Source organism: Mirounga angustirostris, unplaced genomic scaffold (genome assembly GCF_029215605.1).
Source record: "Mirounga angustirostris isolate CCGP_5_RB_7025 unplaced genomic scaffold, mMirAng1.0.hap1 SCAF_2, whole genome shotgun sequence".
Lineage (NCBI taxonomy): Eukaryota > Metazoa > Chordata > Mammalia > Carnivora > Phocidae > Mirounga > Mirounga angustirostris.
Genome location: NW_026991710.1, coordinates 61,015,240 through 61,029,758, shown reverse-complemented (window position 1 = coordinate 61,029,758; position 14,519 = coordinate 61,015,240). Strand labels below are relative to the sequence as shown.

The 14,519-nt window shown below is 41.0% G+C and overlaps 1 protein-coding gene across 41 annotated transcripts in view; it reads left to right on the top strand.

Annotated features, from left to right (window-relative positions):
* Positions 1 to 340: 340 nt before the first annotated feature.
* Positions 341 to 14,519, top strand: part of CCDC158 (coiled-coil domain containing 158) — a 127,719-nt gene continuing 113,540 nt past the window's right edge. For 11 of the 41 annotated variants that reach the window (XR_010409437.1, XR_010409436.1, XR_010409441.1 and 8 more), the window contains exons 1-2: positions 1,046 to 1,280; positions 6,257 to 6,299. The gene's annotated coding sequence lies outside the window, so the exon portion shown is untranslated. The other 30 variants (XM_064584618.1, XM_064584621.1, XM_064584608.1 and 27 more) reach the window with 22 other exon arrangements.

Below are 14,519 nucleotides of genomic sequence, written 5' to 3'. Positions count from 1 at the left end.
AAATTGCTTTCCGTTTAGCTACAAAACTTAAAGCATTTACCTTTCCACTTAATACGGCTTCGTTCTCTATTAAACTACTTAATTCTACAGGCAATCTTAAATCTCTCTGGGTCAATAAATAATTTAAATTCCAGGTGTGATCAAAAGCAATCTTTAGCGGCACTTGATACTATTTTATTAAAATCCATAATTACATTAAGTAGTGTAGGATTTATTATTTCCAATCAGTTTAGACAGGAAAAGTTATTCGCCGTAGGTGTGTGTAATGTGACTGCTAACAGTATTACAAGCCGGGTTGTGTCCGTCACACCGGGCCCTTCCGGAGTCCTTCCGTCTGAGCACTCATTTGGGCAGCACTGAGAGGCCTGAGAGTGCGCTCCTTTGATCCGATAAATTCTATGTTAGAGATGACGACAGAGAGCAACCGAAACACAGCGGGGGAAACAACTCTCCGTGGGCCAGAGGGTCAGCTCTCCCGAGAACACACTTGAACCTCGAAAGCCGCTCCAGACAGAGGATCAGCAGACGCAGAGGCAGAGCGGCGAAATGTGAATTGCGTTAACTTGAAACGGCCGAATGCGAAACGAAGGGCGGGAGTGGAGAAAGGGTCAGAAGCTGAGGAAGGGTGAGGGTGAGGCAGGGTGAAGGCCTGACGGGCCACACGCCACGGCTGGGCTTGACCCTGAGCGATTACGCAGACGTAGGATTTGTGTGGGTCTGTAAGAATTTGAGAAGATTTGCGGGACAACTGCGCGAATGGTCTGGGGGCGTTGGGGTGCACGTGTTGCGGGGGGAACAAGAGGGGGACGGGGAGACGGGTTACGGGGCTGAAAAAAAAAGGGAGAGGCCTTGAGTGACGGAGAGTACAGGCGCAGCCCCGAATCCAGGGTCGATCGGGGCAGGGCTGGCCGGGTTCGACGTACGCAGCCCCCTCAGTCAGGGCTCCGGGTGGAGGCGGCCCGGGTGGGGGAGGGGGCGACGGCGCTCGGTTGCCCCGGCGACGGCGCCTGGGGGGCGGAGTCGGGGGCGGGAGGTGCCCAACGGTCGCCCGCGCGGCTTGCGTGGAGCCGGCGGAGGCCAGAGCCCGAGCGCCGCGAGGGGCGGGCGCGGAGGTGGGGCGGCAGAGCGCCCCGCGCCGCCGCCCTCGCCGCCGCCGCCGCCGACGAGGAGGAGCCGCCGCCGCCACCGCAGCCGCCGGGTCGACGCAGGTGCGGCCGCCGCGCCGCCGGCGCCCCCCGCGAGGATGCGGCCGGTCTCTTAAGATGAGGTGTTGGTTGCAGGTAGGGGGGCGGAGCACGGGGCGGGGACGGGCGAGGGGTGGGTCGTGCTCCAGAGGACCCGGAGCAGCGCATCTTCATTTCTGGAACCTTCCAGGCCTTGTGTTTGTTTCGCACATGGCAGATGCCCAATAAATTGTTTCTTGAACGGAAGGGACTGCTGTTGTTTTCGGGGATCGCAAGACCTCCGGGGACATTGGCTGTAACTCTGGGACCAGAGGGCCTTGTGCAAAAAGTATTCCACCCTTGGGGGTAATAACCGTGGATCCTGTCCCAACATTACCCGCTAACTCTTGTTCCTACTCCGCTTCCCATAGACAGGGGGAATGGGTTGGAGAAGACGTGGAGATAAAGAGGAATGTCTAGCCTTGGACGGGGACCAACCTGGCATCCACAGTGGGATTGTAATAAATGTTGTGTAAGGGCTCTGTCAGCTGGAGCCCTCCCTGTAAGTGACATTAAGAATTTGGCTCTGCCCCATTATCAGCATCGGTCAGAAACGCTGAGTTTGCAAATGAGTCCAGCCTTTTCCACAAAACTCTGTCCCAGATCAGCACTCAAGCTGTTCCAGGATTTGTTCCTGCATCTTGGTGTACCTTAAGGTCAAGGGAAAGTAGAAGAAAAATGAGGTCTGCCACTATTTCTCAGGGTTTTTTGACTTGGCAACCACTTCTTGCTTTCTCTATCAGCTGATGATTCAGGAAAGAAAGGGCCAGTGCCCACCATGCATCGCAGAGACTAGCTAGGCAGGACTGTTTCTGTGTGTAAAGTAATGGGGTGGGGGTCCTGGTCCCTGGTCCTCCCACCTCCTACCACACTTACTGTTTTTAATCTTACACAGTTATCTATTTGTGTTGTGGGTAAAAGGTTTTTTATGCCATAGAGATATTATTATACTCCAAATAAATTGAGGGCAGAAATGGACAATTTATTTGGTATGTGCAAAGTCTTTACTATTGTGTTTTACAAAGAAGACTCGGTGTTGTCTAGTATGTTAGAATCATGCACTTTAAAACTGCACAATTTATTAAATCGGGCCTCTGTGAACCACATATTCCCAAACCAGGTGACCCCGATCATATGGTATAGTAGGTTGGGTAAGAGCCACTCAAAAATACCAGGTCCTAATCCCAGGAACCTGTAAACGCTCTAAGGAGAAAAGGGTCTTTACATATAATGAAGTCATATAATGAAGTCAAAGATCTTGAAATGGGGAAATTATCCTGGATTATCTGGGTGCGCTTTAAATGCAAACACAAGTGTCCTCACAAGAGAAGCACAGGGGAGATTTGATACAGACAGAAGAGGAGACTAGAGTACCACCACAAAGTTAGAGATCAGAGTGGTGAGACCATAAGTCAATTTGTAATGCCAGCATCCAACAGAAGCTCAAAGAGGCAAGGAATAGATTCTTTCCTAGAGCCTCCGGGGAGAGCACAGCCCTGCCAACAACCCTTAATTTCAGTCCTGTGAGACTGCTTTTGGACTTCTGGCCTCCAGAACTGTGAGAGAACAAATGGCTATTATTATAGCCACCAAGCTTGTGGCAGTTTGTTACAGCAACTACAGGAAACTAATCTATATGTTAATTGTTATAAATCACATAAAACCAATCCTGTATTGATGGGTATTTTAAAGCTCTGCAGCTGGGGTAATGACAGGTGTAGTAGTGGAGACTACCAAATATTTTCCGGAACCCTGTAACTCTCAAGGAAAAGGCTTGAATAAGGAATTTGGCTAGAAGTGAAAATAAATTAGGTGCATAGGAAAGAACTAGTCTAACACTTAAAGCAATTTTTGGACTCTCATTTGTATTCCTATTAATATATCACTGTATTTGCTCTGGTTAAGAGAATAAAGGTAACTTAAGCTTGGTTCTTAGCTAATACATTATTGGATATCCATCTTATGTATATTAAATTACAGTTGCAGACACCTGGGGATTGAGGCCCAAGCCTAGGGAAAGTAGGCAATACAGACGTGCTTCCATAGGTGGGGATGTTAAAATCTGGCTAAAAGCAACTTCTGGTCATCTTGAAATTAACACACTTTGAAGTTTTCATGGTGTAGGAAAAAACCAGTGTTGAGGTTTAATTGATTGACTTCCAGGACCCAGGCAGCTAATATGCACCCCCACTCTTAATCCACAAAACATAACGACAGTGAACATACAACGAGTAGCCAATCTGCTTTCTTTCTGAACTGCTTTTCTGAAGTGTAATTTATATACCCTAGCATTCACTAATTGTAATTGTAATAGCATTCTCAAACCCGGCACCAACCCACTTTTGACCACTGGCGCACTCTATAGAGTTAGGTTTTAGTCCTTCTGCTGGGCTACTCCAATGGCCTCCTAACGGGCCTCTACTTCCACTCAGTGTATTTTTCACTCGACTGCTGGATGATCATATGCCCCTGATTAAAATCCTCCAGTGGCTTTCCACTGCAATTAAAATAAACCCCAGTGTCCTTTTCAAGACACCGTGAGCTCTGCCCCCCACCAAACTCACCAACACCTTCTCGGGATAATTTAGGAAAGAAACTGATAATAAGTGCTCCTTCGGGCACGATACACAATTGGCTGTCCATAAGCAGGCCTCTCACCCCCCTTGTCTACATGGTAGCCTCACTGCTTCCTTTCTGTCAGTCAGCAAACACTAAGCCCTTTTCATCTCAAGGCCTTTGCATGTGGTATTTCCTCTTAGGAGCTTCCCCAGTCCCCTGTGGGGGTGACTCCTTTTTGACATTCAGCTCAAATACCACCTCCTCAGAAAGGCCTTCCCTGACCTACCTTAACTAAAATAGCCTCAACTCTGTATACCACTCCCTGTGCTATTTTCCTCATTGCACTGAATCCCTCTCCAAAATTATATTTTTGATTTGTTTCTTTAGTGTCTCTCTTTCCCCACTCTAATATAAGATCTGTGAGGGAAGAAATTTGATTGGTCTTGATCTCAGCTTCATCTCTAGTATTTACAAAAGCACTATTCATAGCAGCAGTACATTTTTAAGCTATCAGAATGCCAGCAATGGTAAGTAATAATTATTGAGTGCTTCCTATGCGCCAGGCCCTGTGCTGAGTGCTTTGTATGCATGAATAATTTAAGTGAAGCTTATTACTTTACTATAGTAAATTATTGTTTTCAGAGGCATTAGGCAGTTTTCTTTACCTTATTATTGAACACTGATTTTAGGGACTGGATCAATGTACATTGCTACCAGCAATATAGTTTTGAACTTCCTCTCCCACAACCTTAAAAACTGAAGTGGAGGTTTTTGCTAAGAAGGAGAGAAAGAGCTAAGAGAGGATTGAACAGAGAATTGTGAACATATACAAATGATATAGGTAGACTCTAGTGGGGGCACATTATGTGTCAGGGGAAAGGCAGGAGATGAAGCTGGGTGGTTGGTTAGGCCAGATCCTAAAGGGCTTTGGGTGCTGGTTTTAGTTCAGACTTTAGTCTTTGAGTAAGATATGGTAAAAGGATCTGATTTTAAAGGAAATTCTTAAAGATTGTAAGAAAGTGACACTAGAAAGATCCCTTTGAAGTATTTTGTAGTAGGTCTGGCAAGAGCTGATTAAAGCATGAAAGAATATAAGAGTAAAATTAACTAAATTTCATATTTGAGCACTCCTTCCTTGTGACTGAAGGACCACACTTAAGTTGTCTTTGCTGAGTTAAAAGGTATTACAGAGATAGATTCAACAGAATGTGGTAACTGATTGGATGTGGAGTTTGAATAGATGAAGAATAAAGACATGAAAATGTCTTAACTTGGGAAGTTGGGTTTATGGTGTCTTGATCTGACAACACCCTTGAAAGCAGATTTGGTGGGAATATGAAGAGACAGATGTGGGATAAGATGAATTTAAGATGACCGTAAAAATATATGCAGAGGTGGTAAGGAACAGATATTCATTAAAATTTATCCAGAGCCCCCATTTTTTTTTTTTTTTTTTTACAAAGTTGCATGAAACGTGCTGACAGGATTGCCCCCATCTGGCTCTGCTGTTGACTAAAATTACTTGTGAGAAATCATTATATTTTTGGTCCTTTTTCTGCTGAATCTTTTGCATAGGAATGCATAGAATGTCCAAGTTGGAGAAGATTTTAGAGATCTTCTAATCCAACACTCTGCCCTTGAGAGGGCACCCAGTGTCAGTTGTCATCCCAACAAATACTCATCCCCTCTCAGCTTGAACACGCACAAGGAAGTTCTCCACATACACATTCAAGGTACTGTAGCTTTTAGAAAGTCCATCTCCACCCTGTACTAGAACCTATCTCCCTATGTTCATTAGTCCTAATTCTGCACAGAGGATATTGTCATTTATTTTTCTAACATAGCAACTGTTCACTTAGTTTCCCCTGAGATATGCCAAAAATCCTGGTTGGTTGTCATCTCAGCTCCACTGCTTAAAATTTATAGACCTATTACTGACTCACCAGATAGGAATTCTGCCTAGCAACTTTTCTAATCAAACGCAAGAGCTGTTGCCTGATTAAAGCATCTCCAAGCACTGAAAAGCAATTTAAATGGTCAGAAGATATTCAGGTGGTCAATTTTAGTCAGTTCGGACTATACCTAGAAAGGTCTGGTCTGGCAAGGTCTGGGCAGGGGTTTTACTTGGTGTGTTATCTTGAATGCCAGTGAGATCTGTACCATCAAAATTAGCATTGGACCAATAGGGAGCATGTACTTGCACGGGTTCTGTTGTACAAGCATAGCCTAGGTAAGTGCCATAGGCTATTAATTCAAATATACTTTCATATACAAAATAAGCCCAAAGGAAAAAGAACTTAAAGGCTTTTGTGGTGGTGGTGGTTATATATGTGTATATGTATGTGTTAGGTATTGTCAGGATCTCAGGTGATGAAAATGAACTTGTGAATTGAACTTTAAAAAAATAATACATTTTAGATAATGAAGTATGGTTATATGTTAATACACAGATTTTGAAATATTTTCTTTTGCAGGTGTTAATAGGATAAGTGAAAATAAGAATACCCATATATTAAGGTATCTCTTGTTTTACTTTGAATTATATTTAAGAATTGTGAACGTATACAAATGATATACTAATTTATTATATCTATGTCTATATCTAATTTATTTTGGAGCCTGAAGCCTTGAGCTTGATGAATGCCTTGGCTGGAATATCTAAGATAATAAAGCTACAAGGGCTTTCTCTCTGTGGTTTTCAAACTCTTTTCAGCACTTTTTCATGTGTCTGTTGGCCATTTGGATGTCTTCTTTGGAAAAATGTCTGTTCATGGCTTCTGCCCATTTCTTGATTGGATCATTTGTTCTTTGGGTGTTGAGTTTGATAAGTTCTTTATAGATTTTGGATACTAGCCCTTTATCTGATAGGTCATTTGCAAATATCTTCTCCCATTCTGTTGGTTGTCTTTTGGTTTTGTTGACTGTTTCCTTTGCTGTGCAAAAGCTTTTTATCTTGATGAAGTCCCAATAGTTTATTTTTGCCCTTGCTTCCCTTGCCTTTGGCGATGTTTCTAGGAAGAAGTTGCTGCAGCTGAGGTCGAAGAGGTTGCTGCCTGTGTTCTCCTTTAGGATTTTGATGGAATCCTGTTTCACATTGAGGTCTTTCACCCATTTGGAGTCTATTTTTGTGTGTGGTGTAAGGAAATGGTCCAGTTTCATTCTTCTTCATGTGGCTGTCCCATTTTCCCAACACCATTTGTTGAAGAGACTGTCTTTTTCCCATTGGATATTCTTTCCTGCTTTGTCGAAGATTAGTTGACCATAGAGTTGAGGGTCCACTTCTGGGCTCTCTATTCTGTTCCACTGATCTATGTGTCTGTTTTCGTGCCGGTACCATACTGTCTTGATGATGACAGCTTTGTAATAGAGCTGGAAGTCCAGAATTGTGATGCCGCCAGCTTTGCTTTTCTTTTTCAACATTCCTCTGGCTATGCGGGGTCTTTTCTGGTTCCGTACAAATTTTAGGATTATTTGTTCCATTTCTTTGAAAAAAGTGGATGGTATTTTGATGGGGATTGCATTGAATGTGTAGATTGCTCTAGGTAGCATTGACATCTTCACAATATTTGTTCTTCCAATCCATGAGCATGGAACGTTTTTCCATTTCTTTGTGTCTTCTTGAGTATTTTATAGTTTTCTGAGTACAGATCCTTTGCCTCTTTGGTTAGATTTATTCCTAGGTATCTTATGGTTTTGGGTGCAATTGTAAATGGGATCAACTCCTTAATTTCTCTTTCTTCTGTCTTGTTGTTGGTGTATAGGAATGTCACTGACTTCTGTGCATTGATTTTATATCCTGCCACTTTACTGAATTCCTGTATGAGTTCTAGCAGTTTTGGGGTGGAGTCTTTGGGGTTTTTCCACATAAAGTATCATATCATCTGCAAAGAGTGAGAAGCCATGTTCTGCATGGAGCACTGGGTGTTATGCACAAACAATGAATCATGGAACACTACATCTAAAACCAATGATGTAATGTATGGGGATTAACATAACAATAAAAAATTTTTTTAAAAAAATAAGAAGGAAAAAAAAAAAAAAACTCTTTTCAGCAGAGCATCTGCATTCCATAAAGGTGTCTCTGGGGCAGAGAGGAGGGTGTGTAGTTGGGGCTCTGATAATTTAAAGAAAGGCTTCCTCTGCTTCAAAAAAGTTTGGAAAACAACTGTATTCTCATTTAGTAATGGTGGAAATTGAGGCTTAGAGATATGAGAAGATTTGCCCCTGCTCTCACAGGTAACCAGTGACAGAATTAAGTTTCCCAATTTTAAATCCTGTCCTTCTTTCATACTGCCTCTTTACAAGACAGTATTATGTACTGGTGAGGTATATCTTAAATAGTTTACTTCTGTATTAGATGATAATAGTACCTGTGTTTACTCAAAGCAGTTTAAACCCACTTTCTTTGATGTTAGTGGACCTGTATGAAACTTAGTATCTTCTTTCTAGATGAATAGGAAGATATAGCCATTTATTATGGGAAAGTGAGTTAGTATACACTGCCTAAATTATAAAGACAGTATTGTTCACGTTTTACTATCCTGTTATGTGATACTATATGCATACGGATTGAGGCAAGTACTATATAGTAAGGCTGCACATGAGTTATCTTTTCCTGTTCTTTTCAGGTGCACACTCTTTATTTCCATCTTATATTCTTATAGGTTAAATACTGTTCTTACAGTCACAAAGCCAATAGATCACAGAGCTAGGATTTGAACCCTGATAGTCAAGGAACAACATCTAGAGAGAAAGAATGTGATTGAGAGAGCAGACATTAAGAGCCATGTGAAGTTAATTGAGCACTTCACAGTAACTAGAGCAGGGAAGGCAGTATTCAGCATCAACTGTACTCCTCATTGCATTTCTGAGATTGCACCAGCTTACGTATGTTGTATTCAGGTCAATGTGGGGGTGCCTTAGAACTTCCTAAGGAAAACATATCTTCAGACTTGTTCTTTCAGAGTATGGACCAATTTTATAAAATCCCCAGTCTCAGGCTTCTGTGGAAAGTAGGATGGTTCAGCAGCTTAGGGGCTTGAGTCATTAGTTGAGAAATCTAGGAATCCTCCACAAAAGTCTTTTTGTGGTCTGTGGTTTCTAAGGCCTTTTCTGCAACACTCCAATCAAATAACCAGAGTAGAATCTTTTTTTTTTTTAAAGATTTTATTTATTTATTCATGAGAGACAGAGAGAGAGACAGAGGCAGAGGGAGAAGCAGGCTCCCCGTGGAGCAGGGAGCCCGATGCGGGACTCGATCCCAGGACCCTGGGATCATGACCTGAGCCGAAGGCAGACGCTTAACCGACTGAGCCACCCAGGCGTCCCACCAGAGTAGAATCTTTACCTAGCTGTTACTTGTCAGAAATTCAAGGCTCTTTTCAGTGTGAATCTATTCATAATTTTAAATCCAGCAGAATTGTTGATAGTAAGTGTTGGGCATACCCAAAGAGGCCAAGATCTCAGCTTTGTACTTAGAGATTTAATCAAACACACGTTAAGTTATGTGTTATGACCCCCAAATCAACAAAATGCAGCATTTTAACAATTTTATGTCTTATTGTGGCCAAAAAAGCTTTCTTTTGCCAGAAATCCTTAATAATTTAATAAGCTTTATGCCCAAAAATAGGAAAAACGTTTCAATTCTTAGTGTCATGAAAGTAGAGAAACACTGAGTGATTTGACCAAATTGAGGATATGGTCAGTCTAAAATTGTAAAAATGTGAATTGCAAATGCCTTTTTAAAGACAGATTTCATTAACCAGCAGCACTGGCAAATTGAAATACTAAACATCTTTAAAAATAAATGTTCAGGGCGCCTGGGTGGCTCAGTTGGTTAAGCGACTGCCTTCGGCTCAGGTCATGATCCTGGAGTCCCGGGATCGAGTCCCACATCAGGCTCCCTGCTCAGCAGGGAGTCTGCTTCTCCCTCTGACCCTCCTCCCTCTCATGCTCTCTGTCTCTCATTCTCTCTCTCGCAAATAAATAAAAATCTTAAAAAAAAAAAAAAAAAAATTTTAAAATAAATGTTCATTTAAAAATCCTTGCTTAAGTAAATAAACCTATGCTGTCTTATTTAAACTATTAATTTTCTTTTCTTTTTTTAAACTGTTAATTTTCTAAGAAAAAAAATTTCCCCTGAAGGGCTGCCACTCTTCAATGGCCTAAAACCTATCAGGGGATACTGAATTAATGAGTTTATTACATTCATCATCTTATCCAAAATAAACAAATGGTTTTTTGTTTTTTTAAGGATTTATCACACAAGTTATTTAATAGGAGGTCTTTGAATTTAGGGAGCGAGAAAGCACAAGTTGGGGGAGGGACAGAGGGAGAGAATCTTCAAGCAGGCTCCCCACTGAGCGCAGAGCCCACATGGAGTTGATCCCGCGACTCATGAGATCATGACCTGAGCCAAAACTAAGAGTCAGATGCTTAACTGACTGAGCCACCCAAGTGCCCCCATACTTGATTTTTTATATCAGGTTATTCTAAAGTCAAATCTCCTCCTCTCTTCTCTTATCTATTCTCCAACTTTTAGTTTCAGTTCTGCTTACCTTACTCATAGGTTCTGTTTCCCAGAAACTTTGGTATCTAGCAGAGCGAATCAGTGTATGACTCCCAACACTTGGCTGTGATTCTCCCGGCCCTGCTCATTCCTTCATGTTTTTGATCTATCTGTATTTTATAATATTAACATTACTCAGTAATTTGAATTTTCTAAGTGTCTTTCATCATCCTGAAGAATCCCCAAATGCCATTTTAGTGTGTAAGTTATACAGCAAACATTCGTGATAAAACTTGCTTAAATGAGAGCTTCCCCCCAACACACACACCATAGCAATCTCTTCTATTTAGAACATTTGAATTGCCTAGCAATCTTGACTAACATTCTAATTCTTTATGGAATGTCTCCCTACCTATTACTTATTTCCTAAAAATGATAGTATGAAACACATTAAGGTACAATTTATCTAACTGTAGTTTTGACAGATGGCATCTCAGTAATCAAAAGGGAGAAACTGTGAGTGAAATAAAAAGGAATTCTGTTCAATAAAAATTCTCTTTAGGTCACAGAGTTTAAAAAAAATGTTTACCACTATGCATGAATTACTATAAAAATGATAAGCAATATGTCATATGTGACCTTTCTCTTTCCATCACGTTGATGGTCCTTGCCTATATCTCTTTGGTTTTTTTAAAAAGAACCAGGATTCTGATTCATTACTTTGATTTATTGTTTTTCTGTTTTCTACCTCATCAATTTGTCTGTATCTTTATTATTTCCTACCATGTGCTTTCTTTTGTTTTACTTTTTTTCTTTTTGTGTTAGAAATTTAGTTCACTTATCGTCATTCTCTCATTTTTATTGAAACAGGCGTTTAAGGCCGGGGGTTTTCCTTTTTTCACTGCTTTACTGCCTCTCAGATGCTTATGTATTGTGTTCATTGTCATTATTTTTTGGAAGTTCTTTAATTTCCCTTATATTCTCTTTATCACACAAGTTATTTAATAGGAGGTCTTTGAATTTCCAGGTGAAAAGACCTTTTTGCTTTAGGGTTTTCATTTCAAAAATGAAAAATGGGGTTTTCATTTCTAGTTTTATGACTTTGTGACCAGAAAATGTTTGTAACATTTTTACTTTATGAACCTGCTGATCTTTTTTTTTTTTTTAAGATTTATTTATTTGAGAGAAAAAGTGCATGCGTGCGGGGGCGTGGAGGCAGAGGGAGAGGGAGAGAGAGAATCTCAAGCAGACTCTGCGCTGAGCACTGAGCGCAGAGCCTGGTGCCAGGCTCTATCTCACCACCCTGAGATCATGACCTGAGCCGAAACCAAGAGTCCCATGCTCAACTGAATGAGCCACCCAAGCGTCTGTGGAACCTGCTGATCTTTTATTTGTGCCCTAGAATATCTTTGGTTTTTGGCAATGTTCCTTCCATGTGTGCTTGAGAGGAAGGTATATTCTCTATTATCAAAGTGTTGTGTTTGATGTATATTGAGAAGTCTACCTTAGTGATGATTTCATCTAAATCTTTTATATCCTTACTTACTTTTTGTCAGCATGACTTATCTCACACTGAGCAGCCTGTTAAAGTCTCCTCATCACTGTGTTTCTAGTCCTTATTGCACCTCCTGTAATGTATGTTTTATCTAAGGGGGGTGGTGTGTTAAATGGTACATAGAGTCAGTTGTACCTTTATTGTGGATTGTGGCTTTTAACTTTAAGCGCTCTTTGTCTTATTTAATACTCTGCCTTGAAGACTACCTGGTCTGGTATCAGGATTTTAACTGGTGCTTTCTTACTGTTTTCATTCTCCTGGCAACTCTTTGTCCATCACTTTATTTGCAGTCTTTTTGAATCAGTGTCTTTAAGTGCCCTCTTGTATAGAGACAGAGTTGAAATTTTTTAAGAGCCAATTTGAAAATCCTTTTTTTTGAATAGGCAAGTTAAGTCCTGTGATGTTTATTGATATGACTTTTATGTTTGGTCTAAATTTTGTCACATTATTCTTACATTATCTTCTGGTGATAAAATTACTATATATTATATTTACTGTGGTTTTGTTTTTTTTTTTTTTTGATGTTTCTCCTTTTTCTTTAAAAGAATTTTTTTGTTGGGGCACCTTGGTGGCACTTAGGGTTGTGAGATCAAGCTCCCAGTCAGGCTCCACATGGAGCCTGCCTAAGACTCTCTCTCTCTCTCTCCCCTTCCTCCCTGATCTCTCTCTCTCAAAAAAAAAAAATTTTTTTTTGTCACTTGAGAAGGTTTGTGTTTTTATTCTAGTGGTTGTCTTCACATTAATACTTTTTGTAATACACCTATAGACAGACCCCCTTTCCTTTTACTTAATTCTTTGCTTTCTGTCAGTTGTAAATGATGTTTTTTGACAACCAGTGGTCTTCTACTTTTCCCCTTTTTATCACTTATCTTCCCATTTTGAGTTACATTTGTTCTTTTTCACACATGTAATATTTATATATTATTCTTCCATGTCATCGCTCTACCCATGTTTTAGTCGCAACTTTACAACTGAATAGGTAACGTTCGCCATCAGACCTTTTGCACACTTTCCCCATTTTTTTTTTTTAAGATTTAATTTATTTATTTGTCAGAAAGAGAGCACACAAGCAGGCGGAACAGCAGGAAAGGGAGAAGCAGACTCCCTGCTGAGCAAGGAGCCCAGTACAGGACTCGATGGCAGGACCCCGGGACCATGACGTGGGCCGAAGGCAGACACTAAACCTACTAAGCCACCCAGCCGTCCCATGTTTTGTTTGTTTGTTTGTTTTTAATGCTCACGTTCATCTTTTTTTCCAAATTTTATTTTAGAAAATTTAAAGCCTACAAAAAAAACAAGATTTTCACCAGTTGATCACACTTTGCCATATTTACCAGTCATCTTCTGGTTGGATGAAGCCCACCTCCTCTTGCAGATTCCTCAGAAGGGGCACATGTATACAGTGTTCTGGCACATTCTAAACAGTTTTTCTATGGCTTTGACTCTTTCAAAAATCTTAGCAGGATATAGGTGGTTTGTACTTTCTTTCCTTGTGTTTCTTTAAAATACTGGCTACTATTGCCTTGCTTTGTATGTTATTTTTGAATAATATGATGCCATCCTGATCCTCTTGCCTTTGTAAATTATTTCATCTTTTTTGCCTGAAGGCCCTAAGGATTTTTTCATCTTTAAATTCTAAATATGGTTTTATTAGGATATGTTTCAGAGTTGATCATTCTTGGTCGCTATTCCCTATTGTGAAAAATGTGTAGTAGATTCAGGGCTTCCTTTATTTCTAGGAAAGTTTCTTGGGTTATAGTTTTAAATAATAGTTCCGTTTCAGGGTTTTGACTTTTTTTTCTTCAGGGACACCAATGATGTCGTCTCCTTTGCCTGTCTCCCATCTCATTCACTTTCTTTCTCAGCCTTTTCACTTGTTTTCCTCAGTTTTCATCTTCTGTTCTCCTGATTTTCTTCAGGGCCTTTATTAAGTTTTCATTACAGTCTGTCCTCCCCTGGCTTCCTCTGTAATTTGGGCTTCCTTTCTGATACAATATTGTTGTTTTCTTCTCTTTCTTTCCTGACCTCAGCCAACTCTCATTTCATTCCTTCCTGTTTGCTTGCTTGCTTGTTTTACGTGTTTCTTGGTTTTACATTTCTGATTCGAGGGTGATTTTTCATATGCTCAAATGCTTGTTTGAGAATATCTGGTTTGGTTTGCAGTGTTGTGTTACAGTTTTCTTCACCTCATGTTTGTCAGTGCAGTGGGAGGGGGATACTTTTTATCAGCAAAAAAGATTTTATTCACATTTTCTGATATTTTGTAATAGTTTTGTGTGGGTGTGGCCTGCTTGTATCTATTCCTGTTCATCTTGTGGACAGGATTTAGTTTGAGAGTGCCCTCTTCTGGGCAGTTTCTGTCATGCGTGGTGGTGGAGGAGTGGGAGGGGTAGAAAGAGGGTTGGCATATCTTGCTGCTTTTTGTTTCTGCTGGTGCCTGAATGGTTCCTACTCCCTCCTTTGTGGCCATGTTTGCTGGGGAGATCATCTCTTCTCCAGAAACACTGCTTCTCTGAGGCTGCTACTTCTGGTCCCCCTCACTTTCAAGCCGTTACCGGGTAGCCAGGGCTGTGGACTCTACCTAGTTGCAACCGGAGCCTAACATCTTGGCTTCTCCTGCTCACTTTCTGGGGTGCATATGTCTGTGCTGCCTCCAGCCCTCTGCTCCCCCTGC